The 25,873-nt window shown below is 41.6% G+C and overlaps 1 long non-coding RNA gene across 1 annotated transcript; it reads left to right on the forward strand.

Annotated features, from left to right (window-relative positions):
• Positions 1 to 19,993: 19,993 nt before the first annotated feature.
• On the forward strand, positions 19,994 to 25,546 carry LOC147584362 (uncharacterized). The gene is made up of 5 exons (XR_015255394.1): positions 19,994 to 20,170; positions 20,958 to 21,036; positions 22,987 to 23,068; positions 24,597 to 24,789; positions 25,240 to 25,546. It is a non-coding gene; the product is annotated as an uncharacterized LOC147584362 (long non-coding RNA).
• Positions 25,547 to 25,873: the final 327 nt, after the last annotated feature.

Consider the following 25,873-nt stretch of genomic DNA (forward strand, 5'->3'; position numbering starts at 1 on the left):
GTTCCCTACTAGAGGAGATCCGGCATGGGCTGTCTCCTTTCTTCTAGCCAGTTGGGTCCCTTGATTGTTTTAGTTATTGACTGCTGTGAAACAAAGCACCCCAAAACAGTGGTGTAAAGCAACAGTGATTTATTATTTCCTACAATTCTGTAGGTTGCCTGGGCTCAGGTGGTGGTTTCCTGCTGGTGTAGGCTGAGGTCACTCAAGAGGCTGTACTCTGCTGGGAGCTTAGCTGAGGCTGACTGTCCAAGATGGCCTCTTGTCCTCCAGGACCTCCCTCCATGTGGCCTCTCACTCTTCAGCAATCTAGCTTGAGATTTTTCAAGCCATTTCAAGACATCAAAAGCAGGAACTCCGAGATTCTTAATGACAGTATTACTTCTAACACAATCTCTTGGTTAGGGAAAGTCATAGGCCAGCTCAGACTCAAGAGGAAAAGAAATATTGATGGCAGTGTTGGAGACTATATATCACATGGCACAGCCCACTGTTTTGTGTATAGGGTACTTGGAGGGATAGCAATCAAAAGACTTGAACCTAGGGAAGCCTAGGTGGCTCAGTAGGTCGAGCGTCTGATTTCAGCTCAGGTCATGGTCTCCTGGTTTGTGGGTTTGAGCCCCATGCTGGGTTCTGTGCTGATAGCACAGAGCCTACTTTGGATTCTCGGTCTCCCTCTTTCTCTTCCCCTCCCCTGCTCTCTCTCTCTCTCTCAAAAATAAATACACATAAAAAAATTAAAAAGGCTTGAGCCCAGGCATCTTCTGCAGTGCCCACGCCTCCCAGGGGAAACTCACCTATCTCCCTGCCAGAGTGAGTCCTGAGAATGCTGCCATCTGTCCTCTCATTTTTTTTTTTATACTCCAGTAGCTTCAGGTGCTCTGCAACCCTGGGGTTCCAGAGGGAGACCCTCAACAGTCCTCAGTGTAGTGTAGGGTCTTACTGTGTGGTCAACTCTGTAGATGTGAGTGATTTGAGTGATTTTTCTTAGTGTTTCTCTCCTTCCCATGCTTTGAGGAGGGACTCATCACTGTTCTCCCCTCCCTGGAGATCAACGCAGTGGTGATGGACAATCACCATCTGAAGACAAACTTACTAACTAATGGCTGGGGAAAATACATGACACCATGTAACTTTCCATTTATTTCCCTCCCTGTCTCCTCTTTACCAGAAGTCCCTTAACAGAGTCATCCAGAATTACAAAATGTGAAAGCTGGATTCACCCTAAAGATAGTCCAGTTCAGCGACTTCCAACTATGCTTGCCAGACTATTTGAGATTTTATTGCCCACCTCCCACAATATAAGAGCAACAACAGGGAGGGAGCCAGAAGGCTTCCAACAACTCTCTCCTCCAACCTTTACACGTTTCACAGGTGGGCTTCCATGTAGATTTTGTTTAAACAAGAGTTTCACTGTTAATACCAGTTTGAAATCTCTAAGAACAAGACTCAGTGAGGTTAAGTCACCTGTTCTGGCAGAGCTGGATGGGGAAGCAGTGGACCCTGGGTGTTTCCTGGGGTGGCTGTGTACAGAGAGTGCAGAATATCCCCCTGGAGGTGTAAGATGGTGTAGTGGACGATGTTTACCAGATCTCTGCAGGATTTATGGAATTGGAAGGAATAGGAAGATGAGCTGCATGGGTGTGGGGTGTGGCAACCTCAAGGGGCACTTGTGATGTCAAACAGGGTCACAAAACTGCCTTTGAGAAGAATGGAACCTGGAAACTGTACAAACTGCCTTCCATGTTTTGATAACTAGGGTGTCTACATTTTCCTTCTCCCTCTTACCTAGTTCTCAGACTTCCCCTTAAATTTTGCACAAGCATTTAAAGAGTCAAGGTTTGAAGGGGCATCAGCATTTTCACCTTCCTGCACCAGTCACAGGAGGGTCCTTGGTGTCCCCAGGAACTTGGACAACTAGTGGCTAAGCCAGAGTAAGAAGCCAAGTCTCCAGACTCCCATTCCAGCACCTTTTCTATGAAACTTCTCCTTTATAAAGAAGCCAGCACAATTATGCTTATCCATATACAAAGGACACATGCAAGGAACTTTTCTTCCCACTGCCTCATTTTCTTTATTCAAATAAATCAAGAATATAGTTTCTCTTTCTTCCAGCTGCTATGAGGCTTGCTGATATAGTGTGTATGACCCTTTGGATAAAGGCATAATGTAAAATAAAATTGTATTAATAAGATATTGCTAATATTAATCAATATGAAATGCAGTAGTATTCTGGGGTGAGGAAGTCAAGAAAGAATGCAGTAAACTCTTCTGGGATCTGTAAGACCAGACACTTTCCAATGCTTCCTGGTAAATACTAGCCTAGAAAACGGTCCCCCAAAGTGCAGTAAAGCATGCAACTCTAATGTTTGTGTTATTTGGAAATTATGCCTTGGAAAACTACAGCAGATCTCTTCCATCATGAGAACACTGAGAGATGTGAAATTTCATGTAATTATCCAGTTAGAATGGAAGCTACATCACATTCTGTGCACCATGTGATAACTGCTTAAACAGGTCAGGGTCTTTATATTCTTAGTCTACAGGCCATGTTCTAATGGAACTTCTCAACGTGTCTGACAGATGGGAAACAGGTCATTTGACCCTCGATGTCCAGTCTTTTGTTCATATAATCTAACAACATGAGATTATTACTTGTGTATTTTATACAAGTCTGCAATAAAGACCCCAGCTCCAAGGGAAACAATCAAAATTTTGTTTTTTATATTCTTCCATTTGGCTATAAGAATCTTACATTGATAGATGTTCACTCATTAAGCCAAGAGAACATGGTTATATTATTTTCATCTTGCAAAGTGAGCTGCTAAGCTATATGGGGGTCGGGCAACTTCTCTGTATTTACGTAAACCATGGGTAGAAAAGGGAATCAAGCCAGTCATCCTGATTTTCTAGGCTTCCCGATCTTTCAAAAAGCACAGAAACTTTTGAAATTTAACTCGGACCCCACCAAGCCCCAGAGCCACATATATTCTATGTGTCTCTCTTTTCTCTTGTCTATCAGATTCTATTCATTGAACATTCATTTTCTGGGACTGGCAGCACAGTCTAAGAAAACCAAAGAGCTAACTGAAACTGAAACCAAAGCCAAAAAGACCACTATATGGTTACTGAGCCCAGATGTCAGCTTCTGATTTATAAATAAAGCTCTAAAGACCTGAAGAGAACATCTACCTCCTACCTTGTAAGCTATCACACTTAAAAGGAAGCATAATGCCCCCTCCAATCCTGAAGATGAGTTAAATAAACATCTCCGGGAAAGGGGGTGGAGCTGTGTTCTTTCTGCCTCCTTCCCTCTGATTTCTACCTTCCCTATGGTCCCTCCCTTTTTGACTCCTTACACATGTCGTTCTCCTCAACCAGTCCTTCATGTCCTGCTAGTCCTTGGGGTTATGCCCTAGTCCCTCCTCTTATCACCACCTCCACTCTCTCCGTGGGTGGTTTTGTCCATGTCCCTGCTTCAGTTACCATAAAGATTTCAACAATACCAAAAGCTGGGTTGCCTTGCCTTAACAACTCCACAAAGCTGTATCTTGGGGCCCTCAGATTGGACATATCACAAAGTGAGCACATCATGTTCTCCATTCCTCACCTCCTCTGCCTACCTTTCACTCCCACTCCAGACTCTCTTACCTATCATGGTAAAAAGCATCATCACTTGGTTTAATCAGCCCCAAACTGGGGACCAACCTTAACTCTTTCTTCTCCACTACTTGCCACATCTAATGCATTGCAAAGCCAATCTTACAACCTATACATCTCTACCATCTGGCCACCCTGATTGATCTCCACCGTGACCTTCCTAACCTAAGCTACTTGTCTTGTACTTTGCTGCCTCCAGCCATCCCCACACATGTTATTGGGGGATGACAGAATGAAGCGAACACCCAGAAGATAAAAATTCTGGTTTCGACTCTGTTACTTACTGGTTGTGTGAACTAAGGCACGACCTCCCAAGGACCTACCTGCTTCTGCTGTTATAGTGGGAATAAATAACAATTTCCCTTCTAAAAGGTGGGGGCTCGGCCAGGTGATCTCTAGAAAGCACTCTCAGTTTTAAGAGCTGCGATTCTATGCAAAATCTCAAATGTAGTCACATTGAAGTAACAGCTACATACACATAAAATCCAAACAATATCACTAGAAATCCAACAACGATGGCATTCTGGGAAAGACATTTTTCATACTTTTGGGCCACTAAGTGCCTTTTAAAGATTCTGTGTTTCAGGGTTTCCCATCTTTTGATTCCCACAACTGGAAACAGATGGGACAAACTCAATTTCTCAGGCTTCTCAACCTGGAGCTAGGACACACTCATGTTACCCAAGCCCTGTGAAACATACCTCTTTTGAGGTAACAGGAAGACAGGATGGCCATTCTGGCAAGGAGAGCAGAGAGACATTCTTCTTCTAGAGGCAGCACTGGTAAGAGCAGATTGCTAGCTTTACCACAACTCGGCTCAGGGGCTCCAGCAGAGAGGCTCTACCTGTGCCAGTGGCAAGAGGGCCCTTGTATGAAGAGTCTGATGGCTTGATTTGGGCATGACTTATGGCTTCATAGCCCCCAAGCTGGTTCTCTGAACTTCCTGGAGACTGTGAAGACTACCTAACGTTCTTTAACAAATTACATCTTTGTTTAAACAAGCTATGAGGTCTCTGTTATTTGCAGCCCCAAAGGAATGCTGTTCCTTACTGGTCAAGTGTCGGTTAGAGCCTTGTTCTCTCTGGGAAGTCTTCCTTGACCCCCTAGATTACACTAAATCTGTCATGTGCTCCTAGGGTACATGGTACTTTTTCTCTTCTAGCAGATATCATGTTTGTAGAGGTGTTTGAAATTACTTGTCTCTCCTGCTCTACTGTAAGCTCTACAATGGCTGGGCTATGTCTGCTTTGTCCCTTCCTATCTCCCCAGCACCTAGCATATTGGGTAGCACATAGTAATCACTCAAGAGATGTTAGCTTGAATCAAATTACTGACATCTAAATGATTCATGCTGTAGTTAAAAACTAATATTCTTCATTTTTCCCTTATTAGAGGTGAAAAATAGCTGCTCATCATCCTTATTTTTTCCCCCTTAAGATTAAAGGGTAAACTGGACCAATGTGGAGCTTACTAGAACTTTTGGGTATTAGGTATTGATTCATTACCAAGCCTTCTTGAGTTCTCAAAGTTGCTGATTTCTTTGTCATTTCTACTTTCAAACACAAAGATGGTATTTTGAGACAAATAGGACTAGATTAGTTATTCATGCTGCACTCAAATGGTATGAAAGTATATAAGCCCACAAGGACAAAGAGAAGGATGTCCTCAGCATACGAAGAAGGTGCCAGATATGGCAGGGCAAGGGAAGTGAGAGTCCAGGGTGTTTATGGGGATATGGACCAGAAAGGATCAGCCTCCTTCCCTACATCAGGGCAATGTCAGGCATAATAGATGGTGAGGATAAGATGTAGGCAGTGGTGTGCTCAATATTTTACAAACAGCTCTCTGAAAAAGAATGGTAGAATGAAAGAATGGAAGGAAGGAAGAAAGGAAGGAAGGAGAAAGCAAGTCCCAGTTTACCGCATTTATTGACTTTCTTGATACAGGTACACTATCATGGCCAATTTGAAGCTATCAACAAGCCATCATTGAATGCGGGATTCAATGAGAAGGAATGTGCATGATTGGCTCTTTGGCTGGCAGGAGCTGGTTCTGGCACATCACTGAGTAGGGGGTCAAAAACAGAAAGACTGGTCCAACTTTAGTGTAAACAGAGGTCAATGCTCAAATACTATCCCACATTCCGTACAAAGAATGCCACAGCTAGGAGTCCACCATCTTTCCCCACCCCCACCACATACACACACATGGGACTTAGAAAACAGAATGGGCTCAGAGATGTAACTCCACGCCTTAAGGGGATACACCACTAAGGAAATAAAATCGGAAATAGTCAAAGAAGTCAGTACTAAAACATAACCAATTTACCTAAAAGAAGTGAGAAAAGGAGAAATAGAGGAGGAAAGAGCAAATGGGATAAAACAAATATCAAGATAAGATTTTAATCCAGCCATTTTAATAATGAAATTAAATGTAAATGAATCAAAACACACCAATTAAATTTTTTTTAAATTTTTTTTAACGTTTATTTATTTTTGAGACAGAGACAGAGCATGAAGGGGGGAGGGTCAGAGAGAGAGGGAGACACAGAATCGGAAGCAGGCTCCAGGCTCTGAGCCATCAGCCCAGAGCCCGACGCGGGGCTCGAACTCATGGACCCTGAGATCGTGACCTGAGCCGAAGTCGGACGCTCAACCGTCTGAGCCACCCAGGCGCCCCTAAATTTTTAAAAATGAAAACGCCAGGGGCACCTGAGTGGCTCAGTTGGTTGGGCGTCGGACTTTGGCTCAGGTCATGATCTCACCATTCATGAGTTCAAGCCCCACGTCAGGCTGTGGGCCGACAACTCTAAGCCTGGAGCCTGCTTCAGAGTCTGTGTCTTCCTCTCTCTCTGCCCCTCCCCTGCTCACACTCTGTTTCTCTCTCTCTCTGAGAAATAAATAAAGACATATAAAATAAAAAAAATAAAAACGAAAACCCCAGTATTTCCATTGCACTAGCTACGTTTCAAGCACTCAATAGTTACGCGTGACTAGTGGCTACTATACTGGACAGTAGAGATATAGAAATTTCTGTCATCATTCAAAATTCTATTGAAAAGTGCTGCTCTAAAGAGTGACTAACTCCGAATGAACCAGGAAGATGGAGCAGTCTAGGAGCAGGATTCAGTAATGATAACATGTGGATTCCAGATGGTGCTAGGAAACTAGTGAGACAATTGTAATTTTCAAGGATAACAAAAAGTTGATCAGGAAAGTAAATGCAGTCATAGTACACCTGAATGTGGAGTTAACAGTGTTTAAGCGGGCAGAACTGCATCAACACTGGTAAGTGATTTATTCTCAAGTGGTGGGTAACTCTACTGGGAGGATGGGAGAGAGGAGAGGTGACACGTGATGCGAGAGAGCTAACCCTCATCTATGGTGAGAAGAAACTACTAGATAACAAGTAACAGATAAAAGTAGTGTATACATATTTCTGGGAATGCAGAGGAGACTAGCATGGGGAGTGAAGGAGTTTTCCTATGGGGAATTCAACGTGAGGTGGGATGGGATAGGGTAGAAAATTGCTGTTTGTCATAAGCCTTTGGGGGTATTTGATTTTTTAAATATATACGCATATATTAGCTGGATAAAATAAAATACTTGCACAAAAAACCCAGACAGAATCTAACTGTTGTCTAGCCTTTCAATATTTCATCATGACATTCAAGTAGCTAATGGGACCACTGCAATTCACAGAGCCTCTGTGTTATAATGCCGTCCATTTAATGTTTATCGTACATAAGCTTAAATATATAAAATGATAAATATATAAAATATGTTATAAAGAAGGAAGGGACACATTCTGAAAGTACGAAGGAGGATTTATATGCAGAGAAGACAGACAATAGGTCCCAGGAATATGAAAGAAGACAAGGCAGACAAGGTAGCCTGCTTGGGATTCTTTCTCTTTGTCTCTGCCCCTCCCCCCACCCCCCCAGAATAAAGAAACAAAACAATTTTTAAAAAAAGAAGGAGAAACAATATAACATAAAACGTATTGGTTTTATGGTTGTGAAAGGTCACATCATTTGTCAATAGACATACTAAGTGAGTAAGCAAGACAGATACAAATTCCAAGTGGAAAGTAACTGTGGAACTGCGGTGTCTTGACTGGGATATTCGACAGGCTGTGGAAATTACGAATTGTACCCCCTTTCTTGCCTTCCACACTGGGATCCCAATCATGAATCAGAATCACTGCAGACTCTTACTCCATCATTACCCCTCCTTCACCGCCCTCAGTTGATCCATTGCACAGTCCTATTCACTGAAATTCTGAAGTAGGTCTCAAGTCTCTCCATCTGACTTAGTCAGGAGGGGGGCTCTTTGGTGCAATGCCACCTGTGAGCCCTCTCCAGCAGTGGGTGGGGGCGCTGCTGCTACCCAGCCCACATCAGCATCCCCCACTGCTGTGTCCCAACTGCTCCGGTAAGGTGTGTTCTACACCCTCCAAGGAGCCTCTTGCTTTAGTGTTTGGAATGTAAGGTCAAACATTTTCATGTTGTTTAGTTACCCTATTTCTTTCTTCCTCTTTGTTGTGTCCTCCGCCCATTTTCAAAATGTGAACTATTTTTTTAAAATATTTAGCAATATATGTATTCATATTTCAACTTTCTCTTTAGAAGCAAATAATTGAAGAGGTGCCTGGGCGGCCCAGTGGGTTAAGCATCCGACTTCGGCTCAGGTCATGATCTCGCGATTGGTGAGTTCGAGCCCCGCATCGGGCTCTGGGCTGACAGCTCGGAGCCTGCAGCCTACTTCGGATTCTGTCTCTGTCTCTCTGCCCCTCCCCTGTTCGTGCTCTCTCCCTCTCTCTCTCTCTCGCTCGCTCTCCCCACCCCCCTCTCTCTCTCTAATATAAAATTTAAAAAAATAAAAAAATTTTAAATAAAAAAATCAAATAATTTAATATTTCTTTTCATATTTCAAGTTACTCTTAGAAGCAATAAAATGTGAATGAAAATAATGAAATAACCCTGCCAAAGCATTAACTATCACCCCAAGGTGGAGTTTCCCTAGAAGTTATCTCCATAAAGTAAGTAAAGTTTGCCTTTAGGGTATGAGTGCTGAACCATGTTATCATCAATGTGATTTGTTATTGTTCCTAAATAACAATGAAAACGGCCAAAAGACAGCTTAGAAAGGAAAGTAGGGAAAAAAGAAATGTGGCCTCACACCTCTCACCCTTTTGCTCCATCCAGATCCTGGTGTTAAACTTTCCCAGAGAATGCCAGATTCTCTGACATGTTTCTTTTATATTTCCCTAATTATTGGCATTAGAATAAAACTGATACATCACTATTATTACCACTCAAAATATATCACTGAGAATATGAAACACTGCTGTTTGTATTTTTACATGAGCGGGGTGGGGGGGTGAGAAATTTCTAGGGATTCTATTTATATTTTAAAAATTTCATTAGACAATCATTAAGGGAAAAAGAATATCCTTTGGTTTATAGTAAAAAAAAAAAAAAATTGAACTGTGTATCCTCTCTCCAATCCGTTTTACACAAAAAGATACAAAAGTTGCACTCCCTTTCGAATTCAAGCCCATTTCCTCAGGATAGATAAAAATCATGGTGAATTACATTTCCACCACCTGGAAATACTCCAGATTCTTGATGCTCTGACTTCTTCCCTGTTGCCTGTCAATTGGTAGTGAGGACTGGAGACCAACTGCTCCTAGAAGGTGGGCCTGTGTGTTTTATTCGAGTTCCTGTCTGTCCTGTTAGGTTAAAGCTAATCTGTATCACTTTCCATTTTCAGCCTCCAACTATATCCGTAGCTGCAGTGACATTTTTACACAAGGAAAGATATATGCTGCCCATCTGTCATGTAAGGACAAAATGTAGCTAAACCATCTCCCCTGTCTCGTACCACATGGGGAGTGATGAAGACACAAAGGGCTGGGAGAATGGAGGGCAAGAGATCCTTATTTCTATAACGTGCTCTTAAGAAAACAAACATCAGGTGAGCCACCATCAACAGATCGCAGAAGCACCTCTGCAAGAAGTGGACACGGGCTTGCAGAGCCTTTGGCCTCTGTTTTGAAAGGGTGACTGTTTTGTGCCTGACTTAGTGGATCAGGGACATCTCCCTAGGACAGTGGGCAGCGTAGTGGAGAAGGGGCCTGGGCACTGACTGACTAGGGAACAGAGGGGAAATGTCTTCATTTATCATTTTATCAAATAGTGGCTTACACGTCTCTTAAAAACAAACAAACAAACAAAAAACCCCAAAGCATTCTATAAGTAGGGTCTCACACAGCACATTTTTTCCAGAAAGCATGTTGCTGTATGTAGTACAGGTACGTCTTCAGAAATTCAGCTGTGGCAAAGGAATCCTGAAGGACGCGCTCAGAGGCTCAGAGTTAACACCAGCCCCGCTAATCCATGCGCCTTGCACACTGCCAGGGAAAGCATTCTTCTAGAATGCTCTTGTATATGCTGGCCACAGCAAATTGCCAACCTGCCTGGGGAAATGAGTACTTGAGTAGTTATTTTGTTTTCTGGTGGCTTCTCTTTCCAATAACACTCTGGTCATGGAAACATTGATACAGTGTGATGTGTGCTGAAGGATGAGGAGGAGGAGGAGGATGGTGATTTTCAGGATCTGTTTTTTTTATATCAAATACTAGTTGAAGCAGTGTGTGTCATGACTTTTCTTTTATAGGTGAAAATGCCACATAATGCAAGTTAAGGCTACGTGAGCCAATATATTTCATCACCCGGCACCATAATCTATTAAGCCAGAGATATTTTCAGGGAATTGCCTTAAATCCTTCGGTGGTTTAAAGTAGCTTCAGAGGGATTAGTGGCTTAGAGGTAATTGTTATTGCTAATATTTTATTTGAAATGTCCTGTTCAGCAAAGGTAATGTGACATTTTGCTCACTGGAAATGCTGTCTTTCTAGGGAAAGGGATGAGTCCAAAGGTCAGGGCCTGGGAGAGGGAGGAAAGGGAGCCGGTGAAAGGACCCAAGCTGGGTGATCAGCACAAGTTATGTGAGTCAAAGCTGATTTTCTTACGTGTGGACCTTGGGGAACAGGCATGTTAATTTTATGTGAATTGTGAGATTAATCTAGATAGATCATCAGCTCTAAAGGGAGACCTAAGCTGTATTTTTAATTTTTTTTAGTAAGTGAGGAGAACAAAACACATGGAAGTACCTCTTTGTAGGTCCAGCCTCTTCTACCAACACAGTAAAATGCTAGAGCCCCTCGGGGCGTCTCTGTCCCTAGGCCAAGGGATCTCAAATATAGAGTGCTTAAGAACTCGGTTGGAGCCCTTGTTAAAAACTAAAACTTCCTTGGGCTCTACTCCCACCAACTCTGATTCTGTAGTTCTGAGAGGGCTCTAAAAATCTGCATTTTCACCAGAGACCTCCAAGGGATTCTGATGCACGTATTCATCATGTCTGGGGAAACAGTGGGTTCACCAGTCCTTTTCTTGCCATGATACCGCGTTTCTCAAATTTCCATCTATGGCCCAAACGTAACCTTTGGAGTGCTACACACTTACATCAAAATGGAAATCAGAGTCTCCATTCTATTGACCCAGTAATGGTGCCACCGACCCATCCAATTCTATAACACAAAATGCGGATGCCATCTCCCTTTCTTGCATTACGTCTCCTGCATCAGTGCAGTCACTCTGGTCCCATCTCCCATCATCGCTTATCACCCCTTCTCTGGACCACAACATGGCCTCATTGACCAGTCTCTCTTTGTTTGCTCTTCAATCTGTTCCCCTCCGTGAGACAGAGGGGACTTTGCAAGGTATAATATGTTAATGTGGCACCATTTCCTGTGAAAACACTTCAGGGACTTTTCATCACCTCTTGGATTAGGACCAACATCCTTTCTTTGGCTTGCAAAGTCCCACCTGGTGGTGACCCCCCTACCCCCTCTGCAGTCTGGACTCACACAACTTTCTCTCTTACTCTGTGGTCTAGCCACACTGCCCTTTCTTCTTTTCCTCAAAAGTGCTACACACTCACCCTGGCACAGGGTATTCCTTGGCCCTAAGCCAGATTTTGCCTCTGGTCCTCTCCCTTTCTCTTCGCCTAGTGACCACCTACAACTCCTGTAGATGATATCCTATCCCCCATTTTGCTTTGTGAACTTCTCCTAACCTAGCTCAGCTTCCCTTCTGATGTAGCTTCAAACAATTATATACTTTGTGTCATGACACCGTTAGTTTTGTGCCTATTTAATGCCTGCCTTTCCTAAGACTGTGAGGTTCATGAAGGCAGCAGATTTTGGCTCACCCCTGTATCCCTAGTATCTCCCACCGTGCTAGGTGCATGGAGGCACTCAATAAACATTTGATGAATGACTCAACTGAGTGAGACATATCGTTGAAAAAACAATTTCATTTGAACTTCTTTAGATTAGATAAACCAGAGTAGGCCTAGCAAAGAGAGACACTGGGGACTTCAGGCAAAGTCCTTATCAGTGGATTGGTAAGGTCATTAGCTAGATAATTCAGGCAGGTAAGACAATATAATTATGACATTTAAGCACACCCATTAAGTGTGTACAAACTTTGTACCCAGGCATATGATTTTAAGTTCAAGTTAATTTCCCAGTGATAAAGAGATATGACATTTTAAAAATAATGGTGATCTTAAGAAATCCTCAGATTTTACTTAGCATTGAAAGTATTTAGAATAATGACAGCTCTTTGGTTTATTATATGGAGGCTGACGTTGGGTGTCATCTTGCAGGGCCGTTTCCCTCAAAACAATATTAATCCAATTCACGGTAAAGGATTTCAGGGGCTTGCTGTCTCACTCAGGAAATCCTTTATCCAAGTTTTCACACTGAATGAAAAGTAAGATCAGCTCCAGAAATCTTGAAGCTGTTGGAATCTTCTGGATGCAGAGCTGAACGCACCTGTTGAATGGATCAGCTTTTAGGTCACCCAGACTCTGTGTCATTGGGACCTACGATTTACTAGTTACAACTCTTTCATTATGGTGTTTGCCTCCAAGAAGCCAGAGAGTTTTTCAAATAGAAATTACGAACTCAAGAGATGGAAGAAGAAGACAAGTAGAAAATGACTTTTACAATAAAGACCAAAAGGGGAAGAGGTCGCTAAAAATTAATAAGTGGAGAGAACGGCATAGGGTGAGATCATGTTTGTAAAATAAGAAATACATGCGACATTCTATATAGTTATAGAATATGATAAAGCACTGGAGCCACTGTGAGTCTCTATTTCTGATAATACAGAACTTGACCCAAAAGGAGAAAATAATCCATTCAACATTCCTGCTCCTTGGGGAGACATCTCTCCACTTCCAGGGTCTGGAGGAGCTCCTAGGTCCCGGCTCCTACCCATCGGGACCTGATGGAATTGACTTCAAAACTGCACCAAGGGGGTGAGGAAAAAGACTGGATCTAACATTTTTGGTTTGTATATCTGCTATGTAGACACTTTTTTTAACGTTTATTTTTTTATTTTTCAAAGAAAGAGAGCACAAGGTGGGGAGGGGCAGAGAGAGGGGGACAAAGGATCCAAAGCCAGCTATGCGCTGACAACAGTGAGCCCAACGTGAGGCTGGAACCCACAAACTGTGAGATCACGACCTGAGCTGAAGCCGGACGCTTAATGGACTGAGCCACCCCGGCACCCCCTAAGCTAGACACCTTTATAGAGGTTTGCGTTTGAAACTCAGAAAACAGAATTTTTACTCCAGAGGTTGTTCTCTGGAAAATGTGAAACCCAGGCCCCTAAAGAGAATGACATGGGGGTCCCCCAAAGACACAGAGCCATATGGGCCCAGACATGATAATACATCCCACTGACAGGCCCGCCGACATGTCCTACGCCTCCAAGCAGTTCACAGTGCCCCACTATGACTGTAAGATGACAGGAGGAACAGAAGGCATTAGAGGACTGCCTATAGGGTAAAAGGTAGAGGCCAAAACCATGGGAGAAGACCAATGTGTAGGAAACAGAGACCATACATAGCTCTGAAAACCTGAAAAAAGACTTAGTATCTTTTAGGTAATAAAAAGAAGATACCGCATTTATGAAACAAGAATAACATGGTATAAAAAAGAAAAAAAGTCAGAAAACAAAAAAGGTTTTATAAAAAGATATAATACCACATACAAAAACTCTATGGTGAGCTAACAGATAAAACTGGGTGGCTGAGTCGGTTAGGTGTCCAACTCTTGGTTTTGGCTCAGGTCGTGATCTTGTGGCTTTGTGGGTTTGAGCCCCTCATCGGGCTCTGCACTGGGAGTGTGGACCTTGCTTAGGATTCTCTCTCTCTCTCCCTCTCTCTCTCTGCCCTTCCCCCATTTGCACTGTCTCTCTCAAAATAAATAAATAAACAAACAAAATTGAGTAAACCTCCCAGAAGTATTAAAAATACATAAGAAAGACCAGAGAGAAATTACAAGAGAACTAGGATCATTTCAGGATGCATGAATGCTAATAACAGAAATTCCTGAAAGAAAGAACAAATACAATATGAGGTAAATTATGTTTAATGTTTCCAAGAATTGAAGGAGATAATTTTTCAGATCACAAGAGCACATCTAGTGCCCAGGTCAAGACCCAAAATATTCTTGAAATTTTTCAGAACAGTGAGAAAAAGAGAACAGACAAAAGCTTTTTAAGGAAAAGAAAACAATTTATCTACCAAAGAATCAGAAGTCAAAGCAATCTTAAGAAAAGAACAAAGATGAAAGTATCACAATCCCAGATTTCAAGACACGCCACAAAGCTGTAGCAATCAAAACAGTAAAGTACTGATACAAAAACAGACACAAAGATCGCTGGAACAGAATAGGGAGCCCAGAAATAAATCCATATTTATTTGTCAAGTAATCTACAACAAAGGAAGCAAGAATGTACAATGGGGATAAGATGGTCTCTATAATGAATGATGTTGGGAAACTGGACAGATACATGCAAAAGAAAAAGTGGACCACTTTTTAAAATCATACACAAAATTACACTCAAAATTAATTAAAGACCTAAATGTGAGACCTGAAACCATAAAACTCCTAGAAGAAAAAATAGGCAGCAATATCTTTGACCTCAGCCATAGAAACATTTTCTCTATAGGTCTTTTCAGGCAAGGGAAACAGAAGCAAAATTAAACTACTGGGACTACACCAAAATAAAAAGCTTTTGCACAATGGGAAAATCATGAACAAAACAAAAAGGGAGAAGGTGTTGACAAGCGACATATCCAATTAAGGGTGAGTATCCAAAATATAGAAAGAACTTATATAACTAACACCAACCCCCCCAAAATAATCCAATTAAAAAATGGGCACAAGACATGAACAGAAATTTCTCCAAAGAAGACATCCAGGTGGCTAACAGATACATGAAAAGATGTTCAACATCACTCATCATCAGGGAAATGAAAATCAAAATCACAATGAGATATCATCTCACACATATCAGAATGGCTAAAATAAAAAACACAGGAAATAAGAAATATTGTCAAGGATATGGAAGAAAGAGGAGTGCTCGTGCACTGTTGGTGAGAATGCAAACTGGTGCAGCCACTGTGGAAATAGTAGGGAGGGTTCCCAAAAAATTAAAATGAGAAATACCATATGATCCAGTTATTACATTATTGGGTATTTACCCGAAGAAAATGAAAATAGTAATATGAAAAGATATATGCACTCTTATGTATACTGCAGTTATTTACAGTAGCCAAGATTTGGAAACAACCTAAGTGTCCACTAATAGATGAAAGGATAAAGTAGATATAGGGTGTGTGTGTGTGTGTGTGTGTGTGTGTGTGTGTGTGTGTGTAAATAAATTAAATCATTGGGACTACATCAAAATAAAAATATCCATTACATATGTTATATATAATATATATATAATTTCATACAATATATGGAGTATTACTTAGCCATAAAAAGGATGAGATCTTGCCATTTGCAACAACATGCATGAATCAAGATGGTATAATGCCAAATGAATTGTTAGGCAGGGAAAGACAAATAGACAGGATTCCATTCATATGTGAAATTTAAGAAACAAGACAAATTAATGAAGAAAAAAAGAAACAAACAAAAAACCCCACAGACTCTTAAAACACAGAGGACAAACAGGTGGTTACCAGGGGGCAGATGAGTGGGAGGAGGGGTGAAAAAACATAATCAGATTGGCATCAGAATTCTTAATAGTTACACTAGAAACTAACAGAAAATTAAAAATACCTTCAAAATTTGGAGGGAAATGATTTCCAACCCAAAATTATTTACACAGATGAATCACTGATCAAGGATGAAGGAAGAATTTTTTGTATGGCCTCAATTTTCCTCTTATGTATCAAATTTCTAGGAAGTCATTCAACACGACATAACACTAAAATGAGGGAGTGACCAAGACAGAAGAGATGGGATCTAAAAACCAGAACACCAACATAAAACGGAAGCAAAGGAAATCTCCACGATTGCCATGCAGGGAAATCGCAGGGGGGAAATTAGGCACGAGGTGCGGAGGACAACAACTGGGAGCTAGAGCAGGCCAGGAGGTGCCAGGAGAGATGGCTGCAAGATGGTGAAATTGAAAGACTGTCAGCTACCTTTGTTTGAACATTCTGGAACAGATTTAGACTCCTGGGATGAGTTTGGGATTGATTCAGTGGTGTATATGTATGAAAAATGAACACATACACAGACTTATTGGCTACCTTGAAGGGAGTTATGAAAGAAATGAAATTAAGGCCCAAAAGTTTTGTAGTTATAACAACACCAATGTGGAAGCTGTTCCAAGCAAAATTGTGGTGTATTTCTATAGCTATGATGGGTGAGTTGGGAGATGGAAAAGGCACCTGGTTGGAAGTTCCTCAAAAAATTAAAAATAGACCTACCCTATGACCCAGCAATTGCACTGCTAGGAATTTACCCAAGGGATACAGGAGTGCTGATGCATAGGGGCACTTGTACCCCAATGTTTATAGCAGCACTCTCAACAATAGCCAAATTATGGAAAGAGCCTAAATGTCCATCAACTGATGAGTGGATAAAGAAATTGTAGTTTATATACACAATGGAGTACTACGTGGCATTGAGAAAGAATGAAATGTGGCCCTTTGTAGCAACATGAATGGAACTGGAGAGTGTGATGCTAAGTGAAGTAAGCCATACAGAGAAAGACATATACCATATGGTTTCACTCTTATGTGGATCCTGAGAAACTTAACAGAAACCCATGGGGGAGGGGAAGGAAAAAAAAAAGAGGTTAGAGTGGAAGAGAGCCAAAGCCTAAGAGACTGTTGAAAACTGAGAACTGAAGGTTGATGGGGGGTGGGAGTGAGGGGAGGGTGGGTGATGGGTACTGAGGAGGGCACCGTTTGGGATGAGCACTGGGTGTTGTGTGGAAACTAATTTGACAATAAACTTCATATATTGAAAAAAAAAAAAAAAAAAAGGAAAAGGCACCTGGTAAGTGGGGAGGAAGGGAGCAGTGAGAGTAGGAAGTGCGTAGATGACGCATAAAAAGGAAGACTCCAGAAGAAATATTGTCAACATGCTTTTTGATAATGGAGATATATATAGAGGTAGAGTGCTCACATTGAGTGTCTTACAGAACCATGCATGTCTTTACGCTGTGTTTTTGGGTGGGGTGGGTTGTGTATGTGTGAGGGTGTGTGTATGTCATTCATGTAAAGTGAGAACTCAGTTAAAAATATAAGGAAAGCATTCTGAAAAGCAAATTGGCAAGAGAGAGAAAGCATTTATTTACTGAGCAAATGATCTTTGTTCCAAAGAGGTCAAGGATGGGTACATGTGTACATGGCTGGATGGCTCTTCCTCTGTGAAGTACCTGATTAGGACAATTCTCCATAGGCACATTTCTAAATCATCTTTGAGACTCAGGGTGGTTTAATAATTCTAGAGTCTTAATCATGGCAGAGGCACTTCATCACCAGGGAATGATGCCTAGAGTTTTAATGATAAGAAAGTAATGGATATGCTCATTGCTCAGGGCCTCCTTCTTCTATCCACCAAGAAATCATACCGAAAGCCAGATACATGCTAAATTCTTTGCAGATTACAAAAAAAAAGTAATAATAGGCCTCTGTGTTGTGCTGCACAGTTACCTTCGGCTAAAATCATCTCTTTGGCCATTTATCACTTCACTCCCCAAGCCCTGGACTCAGGTGGGAAGCAGATTGAGTCATTTGTAAACCCCATTAATTACAGATATACGAGACATATCTTCTTTAATCCTCCTTTCTCCAAAAGGCAAACTATGATTTGTTCCCTTTTCTATGACCTACACAAAGTAATCTTCCCAAGTAATATTAACATTTAGAATACACAGTCCCTCAAATGATTGTTGAACCCACTGCTTACTCATCCCAAGCACCAGATATTAATGACATTTTAAAGACATCCATCCCTGGCTTCCTGAGGTCCCTGTAGAGACTCAAGGAGAACACACTAAAAGTACAGAAAACTTACTTTGTTCTTGAGGAGACTTTGTAAGAACAATTTTTTCAAAGATGGGAGGATTTTTGAGTATTTCTGCCATATAGATTTGTGGGTGTATTGAACTACAGTCATTTTGGTTCACTATATGCTTTATTTGACCATGTTCCTAAAGAAGGCATTCCCCAAATACCCATGGACATGAAAGAAAAATAAACAAGCTGAAATGAACAAGCTGTACCCACACACTGGCTGACAGAGGGAAATATTCTGAACTTCTTACTCTACTATTCTCTTTAGTCCGGGTTCCCATTCTACTCCATGTACTCCACACCATGGTGTGTCATTGTAAAGAAACAAGAGCAATGAGGAGAACTGACCAGAGGTAAGATGGTCGAGTGTGGCTCTTGGTCCGCTGACTTCCATTACCGGTATCTTTTTTTGTTCTTTAAAGGTCATCTTGGCTCCACAGTGGTGGAAACCCTTACAACCTGGTCCATGGCAACTGGCAGGACTCAGAGGCTTGGAATCATGAGACAGGCTTCCCACACCTGTATCTGGTTTTGACTGCAGATACATAGAATTGACTGGGAGCAACAGGACACACACCTGGCTAACAACAGCTGGTGACTGCTTTCAGGTCTTCCTCAGGCCCCTGAAATTGAGCCAGTCAGAAACACATTTTTTGTTTGTTTGTTTGTTTTTGATGGTGTGGGTTCAATACCTTTTCCTGGGATATAAAGGGGAGGCCCTTAGTTTTAGCTGCAGCAGGAGGAATTTTGTTACCACAAGAAATAGTTAAGTTCAACCATTTCTTTGGCCCATGCTCAAAATTCAACTTCTCCAGGAGAGTATCTGCTTGGCCATGTTAAAAGTCACCAGCCCAGGCTCTGACTGCCTGGGCCAGGGAGAGGCAGGATCTGGCCTCCTTAGATTCTAGATTCTAAGTGGGAAATGGGCACCTGGATTTACCAACCCACCAATGCCCCATGGAATACCAAAGAAGCAATTCTACAAAAGGGAAACCAAGTGATGTTAGGAAGGGGGAATACCACTAAATGACCACATTACACGAACCTACCCCTTTGCTCCCAAACTCAGACATCTATATAACCAACAATAAACCCTTAAAAAGTTTTAGTTGATAAGGGCTTGAAGAGCCTTAAATGTTTGTAAACATGTATTTAGTATGCATAATTCACTTAAATCTTTCTGATAACCTAGTAAGTAGAAGTTACAACTCCCATTTAAGATGAAAGAACTGAGGTTTATGGAGATAAATATTTTCCCACAGTCATCCAAGTAATAAACGGAGAAGCTGTAATTCAAGCTCAGTTCTGTTTGACCTAACACTGACGCTGGTACCACAATACTGGGGAAGCCCCAGATGCAAGCAGGGCATATTAACTGACCTGATGTTTTAGGAGAGAGTTTAGCACATTAATTAGCACACGGTAATTGAGAGGACCTATATAACACATTTTAAAAATTGACACCAGACTTGGAAAAACGAGATCCACCTGCCACAAATCGCAGGAAAAACACCCAGTTTACTGAAGACCAAAGACAAGGTAGTTTTCTTTAGCATCCTCCACGAGGACAAACAGAAGAGTGTGGTCAGCGAACTTTCCAGTTTGTTGCATGACATGAAAAAAGAGGTTCTTTTTTCTTCTTCATGTTCCAGCTGCTAACCACTGGTCATAGGTCACAAGGCAGGACCCTCATGAACGGGATTAGCGCCTCTACAAAAGACACCCCTTCCACCGTTGGAGGATGCAATTACAAGACGGCCCTCCATAGAACCTGGTCATGCTGACATCATAATCTCAGACTTCAAGCCTCCAGATGTTGTTTATAAGCCACGCGATCTGTGGCATTCTGTAATAGCAGCTTGACACAAGACATACAGTATCCCTAATTCAAATGGATTCATCATTCATTATACTAAGATGTGATCTGGTGAACAGGCAAAAAGGCTTCTCACTAATGCTCACTGGACTCCGTCTCCTCACTCATAAAACAAAGAGGTTGAAGCCAACGATCTGTAGGTTTCTTTGTGTCTCCAACATTTTGTGCATTGGTGAGTACACAAGTGCATTTTGCAGTATTAGGTCTGACAGAAGATAATTTTGTAGACTTCCCAGGCAGCATGTGAAAACTCAGGGGCTCTTCTGCTGGTCCCTGGGCTTCATAATAACTTGCCCAGCTGTAAAGGGGGACACCTTCCCAGGGCATCTTATTTTTTTCTGATGTAATTTTCTGGTTCTCATGTCCTTTCTTCCACCTTGTTTAGCTTTTATTTTAATGATTTCTCATCAGCAAAGGACAAACCAGCAGTTATCCTTGGGCATGGTACTCACTCCAGGGAGAATATTGGAAATTTTTGACTTTTTGGTCTTTTAGTATAGTCAAATCTGAACATTTAAATGTTCAAACACATGAGTTTTCTTTTTCACACATCACTTTAAAATTTCGTCTTTATGTAACAAGATTTTTTGAAATTATGTTGACAAGTAGGTTATGTATCTGTGACTTACACTTTAGGATAGTACAAAGGACTTTATAAAATATTTATTATAAGAAGGACATATTATGGTTGAGGATCACCACTGTAAACGTACCCCGAGGCTAACCTGGTTTGCAATGGGGAGGAAGATAGGAAAGAAACTGTTGTACATTTGCTTAATACTACTCAGGTACTGTGCTTTGCTCTGTATGTTATCTCATTTATGCATGCTAACTTATCCTTCTAAGGTGGCAGGTAGTATTACTTTCCTTTCACATATGAAGACGCTGGGACTTAAGGAAATTTATTAACTTCTTCATTCCTTCATGAAATATTTTCGTGGCTCCTATGTGCATTCTAGGTGTTTGGGAGAGACAGAAAGGACACAATTTCTGCCATCAAGGAAATATTTGAGTCGAGAGAGATAACAAAGCAACGCAGTAATAAGTCAAGTCACATCGCGTTGGGTGTCATGAAGACAGGTGAATGAAATGCCTTGAGAAAACTTGCCCAAAGTCACATAACCAGTGAGTGGTGGGGGGTCCAAATGAACGAAGACATTGCTTTTTGATTGCAGTAACCACGGCACTACCATTACTAATATCAAATGACGAGGTCATCACCCCTTCTAACATTGTCTAAAAAGATGCCAGCATGTGTGGATGAAAAACCAGGGAGAAAGCTGTTCAAAGCAACTATTACTAAACATTTTTTTCTTGTTGCATTCCTGTCAGATGAAGTTTGTCTCTCTCTCTCTGTCTCTCTCTCTGCCCTCCTAACACTGTTACAACAGTTTCTGGTTCTGCACTGTGCAATATCTTAGTGTGTGATGTTACTAATACTTATTAAAATGCATTTCTAAGTAAATAATGTTAAATGTTTTTCTGATCTTTTTAAGTTTATTTATTATGGGAGAGAAAGAGATCATGAGTAGGGGAGGGACAGAGAGAAAGAACCCCAAGCAGGCTCCGCACTCATGTGTGGAGTCTGCCGTGGGCCTGGAACTCACGAAACGTGAGATCATGACCTGACCCAAAACCAAGAATTGGACGCTTAACCCAATGAGCCACCTAGGTGCCCCCATTTTCTGATTTCTTAAGTGTGATTTTCAGAAACATCTTCAGTTTTATTCCCCCGTGGAAATCTATCTGTCACACCCAACTTGTGATAAGCACATCCACTCTATGAGATGAGAAGAATGTGTGCTGAAAACCCAGATGTAGACATTCTTTTAAAAAAAAAAAATTTTTTTACATTTATTTATTTTTGAGAGACAGAGAGAGACAGGGCATGAGCAGGGGAGGGACAGAGAGAGAGGGAGACACAGAATCCAAAGCAGGCTTCAGGTTCTGAGCTGTCAGCACAGAGCCTGATGTGGGGCTCGAACCCACAAACCGTGAGATCATGACCTGAGCTGAAGTTGGACGCTTAACCAAGTGAGCCACCCAGGTGCCCCTAGATGTAGACACTCTTAAAGATGAGACAGCAGGGCCTTTAAGCCAGACATCCAGAAAGGTGATTAGACCCTTCCTATGGATATGTGGCAGGGAGGTAAATAAAGCCTTCTATTAAAGAAAGGAAAGAAAAGCAACCAACAGGTAAAAAGAGATGACCTATAAACCTAAAGTATATATAGTCTGTGAGAATGCTTGGGAAAAAATTATACAGCTAAAAAACTTGCAAAGTTATGTTCTACCCTGCATTAGAAAATGTAGTGACTTCTGGGGCGCCTGGGTGGCGCAGTCGGTTAAGCGTCCGACTTCAGCCAGGTCACGATCTCGCGGTCCGTGAGTTCGAGCGCCACGTCAGGCTCTGGGCTGATGGCTCGGAGCCTGGAGCCTGTTTCCGATTCTGTGTCTCCCTCTCTCTCTGCCCCTCCCCCGTTCATGCTCTGTCTCTCTCTGTCCCAAAAATAAATAAACGTTGAAGAAAATGTAGTGACTTCTAGTCACTTAAAGAGAAAGACAGGTAGGTCTTCTGATGTCTTAAAATTTTGTTCAAGTTATGTATTCCTTTAATAAACTTTGTAATCAGCAAATCTTATGTTTGGTGTTTTTAATCATGATTTCAACTCTCTTGGGAAAAAAAAAAAGAATGCAACAGAAAAGACAGCTCTTCTCTATGGGTCCTGGTGACGGCTGCCAAGGAAAGCATCCTCCTGGGCCTCTTAGCTACAGACCCAGCAAGACTTTTGATACCGTGGCTATTTTCCTAAAAGAAAACAGCATCCCTGGAGAAATCGAAAGCTTCAGGGGACTCTGTAACGTCCAGCTTATAACATAATGACATTCCCACCCAGGCATCATGCAGAGCTCATGTAAGTTCTTAAATTACCTGTGTTTATTGAAAACATGTCAAACATCTAGTTATCTTCTTCATTCATTCTTTAGCTTTTATGTGATATTCTTCAAGATCTTCAGAGATAAATAATATTCAGTGTTGACTGTTCGAAATGGCTACAGCAAATAAAAGGTAATTTTATATATATTTCATAGAAATTGTCTCACTGTCATCCTGGACTATTCCTTACCATTATGGATGCTCAATATTTTGACAGAAGCCAATCTAACATTTCTGCTTTAAGTATGTTTCTTTAAAGGCACACTTCTCCCTAAGAGTAATTAACAGTCTTACAATGAACAGCACGGTTAATTTCTCCAGTTGCATAACTTGAATTGATTTCATAAATTTGATAAAATTGAGTTCATAACTTTAAATTGTTTCTGTAATAATTTTTTTAGTATTCACCACCAAGTCAGCACTGGTCAGCTCAGACTCTGGGGAATTAAGTATCTATCTTGTACAGTCGGTTCATCTTTTGCAACTATATTGGCCAACTTGCAAATTTATCTGTAGCATGCCTGGATGGTTATGTAGAGAAAACAGCTACTCTCTGGGGGCTAATGTCTCTTCTCCACCAATCAGAATGCAGTTCATGATTCATTAGGTTTGTTGGCTAGATTATTTAACTTAATTCAGTATAAATTATTTAATTCCTATGGCCTTCCTGGTATTCAATATGAATGAAACAATTATTCCTGGACACAATCATCCAAATACCACCACGCAGTTTTACCAAATCCCAAGCCAGTCGTTAAGTCCATCTATCTGCTGCTTTACATAAACTACTCATGCTGAGTTTTTGAGGGTTATAACATTACTGAAATTGTTTGGATTCAGTAAGGGATTATATGTTATTGTATATTTAATGAGAGAACATCCCAATTACATAGCAATGTGAGAAATCGTAAACTATTGCTAGGTAGCAGTTGTGTCCTTGTTGTGATAGCTTCCTTTCTTTTGTTATCTTTCTCATGGGGAAGGGAGTTCGGTTTTTTTCCAAATGTAATTCTGCTGCTTAGAAGGCTTCCTTTAGGCTAACCATCCCCAGACATCATGACTATCTGGTCAATGGTTGGTCGAAGTAGCATAGACGGCAGGTCTTTTTTCTCTCCTATTGGAATTTCTATGACCGTGTCTCTAAACATGGTATGCCATGTCTTAGATTGGGCTCTCTGGAAACAGGTTCGGAGGCAGACAATTGTGTGCTTCTTGCAGGGAAGTGAGCAAGTCAGGAGTGGTAGCGGATTTGCACTGCACCCTGCAGCTCTGCTGATCCTACGTGGCACTCGGAGACTGAGACGATCTTTGGATCTCTGTATCATCCAGTCACTGGCTGTGGGCTCCTCTCTGGGAGGAGGCATGGCCCTGTGGCCAAAGGCAATTTCTATCAAAAGTTGTCATCGGCTGAAGCAGCTGGGGAAATGAGGGGCTCAGTCCTAAGGAGAGATCTTGCAACACCATCGATCCCCTGGCCCCATTCTTAGGAAATCCTGGATAAGGAATATTGACAAAGACTGAGATATGAAGGAACAGCATTCTTTCATTTATACACAGTCTTGGTTTCTTCCCCTCAATAAAGCTCAACTTAAATCTGTAAAAAAAAAATTACTATCCTTTTTCCTCCTTTTCCTTCTCTCCCTCCTTTGTCCTAAACAAGGCCAAGAATGGAATGGAATAAGGTAGACCCCAGAGAATTTCACCCTGGAGAATAACCAACAGTGGAGCAGCATCGTGCCATTCCCATGAGACCTAGCTGGAACCTGGGGAGCTGGCGTGGCAAAGGGCTGCTTAGAGACCTAGGAAGAAAAGGGCACTTGGCAAAGGGAAGAAGCTGTTTAGGTTTAGGAGAGGTAGGTTATAAATGACAATTTGGTTTTTTCCCTCTTACTCCCTACTGAAGCAAGCACAATGCGTTGTGTACTCACACTGGCATTTCCCTGGCTAGCCACACTTGATCACCCCTCCAATCTTAAAGGAGGCTCCTTGCCACTTTCATATGTTATCAAGGACCACCTTCCCCACCCACACCTCTATCTGTCCTATTGCTTGCTTTCCCATGATCCCTTCTTTCATTTATTTACTCAGTCATTAATCGCTGCATTTATCTATGGACCTCCTCATATGTACCGGTTCTGTTCTGGATAGCATAGTTCTTGATACATTGTCTGGAGCTTTGGATACTTGTTTTGTTTCCTTTTTGGTTCTTGTCTGTTCCTGTCACTTGTACTCACAGCAGGTCCTGATCTTTGCTCTCCAGGTAGGTGTGAGACTCGTCTAGTTCCTTTGTTTCTTGTTATCAGAGTCCACTGATGTCTGCTTGATGAGTCTGGCCGCGTCTCCACATAAGGTCTTTAAATGGTTTCTGAGAACTGCTTTGGCCTCGAGTCAGAACCATTTCCTTGGAACACAGATACTCTGCGGCACCACCTGTGATCCACTGCCACCAAATCCACTGTGAGCAAAGGGCAAATACATCTCCAAATAAACATGTCTATGGCAAGGGCTGAACGGAAAAGCCAGATCATGGAAGAGGAGCACAACATATCCAAATGCGGAAAAGACGAACAATAACACTAGACTCACAGCTTGTCTCTGATAACAAATTAATCATTTGACTTTGTGTGCATAGTTATTTGCCTCTCTCCCAGGGACTGAACCTACCTAAAAAACCATTTTACTTCTAGTTTGGAAAACACCTTGACGTTTTGATTTTATTCTGGTCCAGTAGTTCCAGATCCATTTGCTTTTGGCTTTAAGTGGTTCCTTTGGTTGGTTTTTTTTTTTTTTTTATTGTTTGTTTATTTTTGAAAGAGAAACAGAGATGGAGTGTGATCAGGGAAGAGGCAGAGAGAGAGAGAGAGAGAGAGAAAGAGAGAGCGCGAGATACAGAATCCAAAGCAGGCTCCAGGCTCCAAGCCGTTAGCAAAGAGCCTG

Source organism: Puma concolor, chromosome A1, assembly GCF_028749965.1.
Source record: "Puma concolor isolate L17-30 chromosome A1, mPumCon1.1.hap2, whole genome shotgun sequence".
Taxonomy (NCBI): Eukaryota; Metazoa; Chordata; class Mammalia; order Carnivora; family Felidae; genus Puma; species Puma concolor.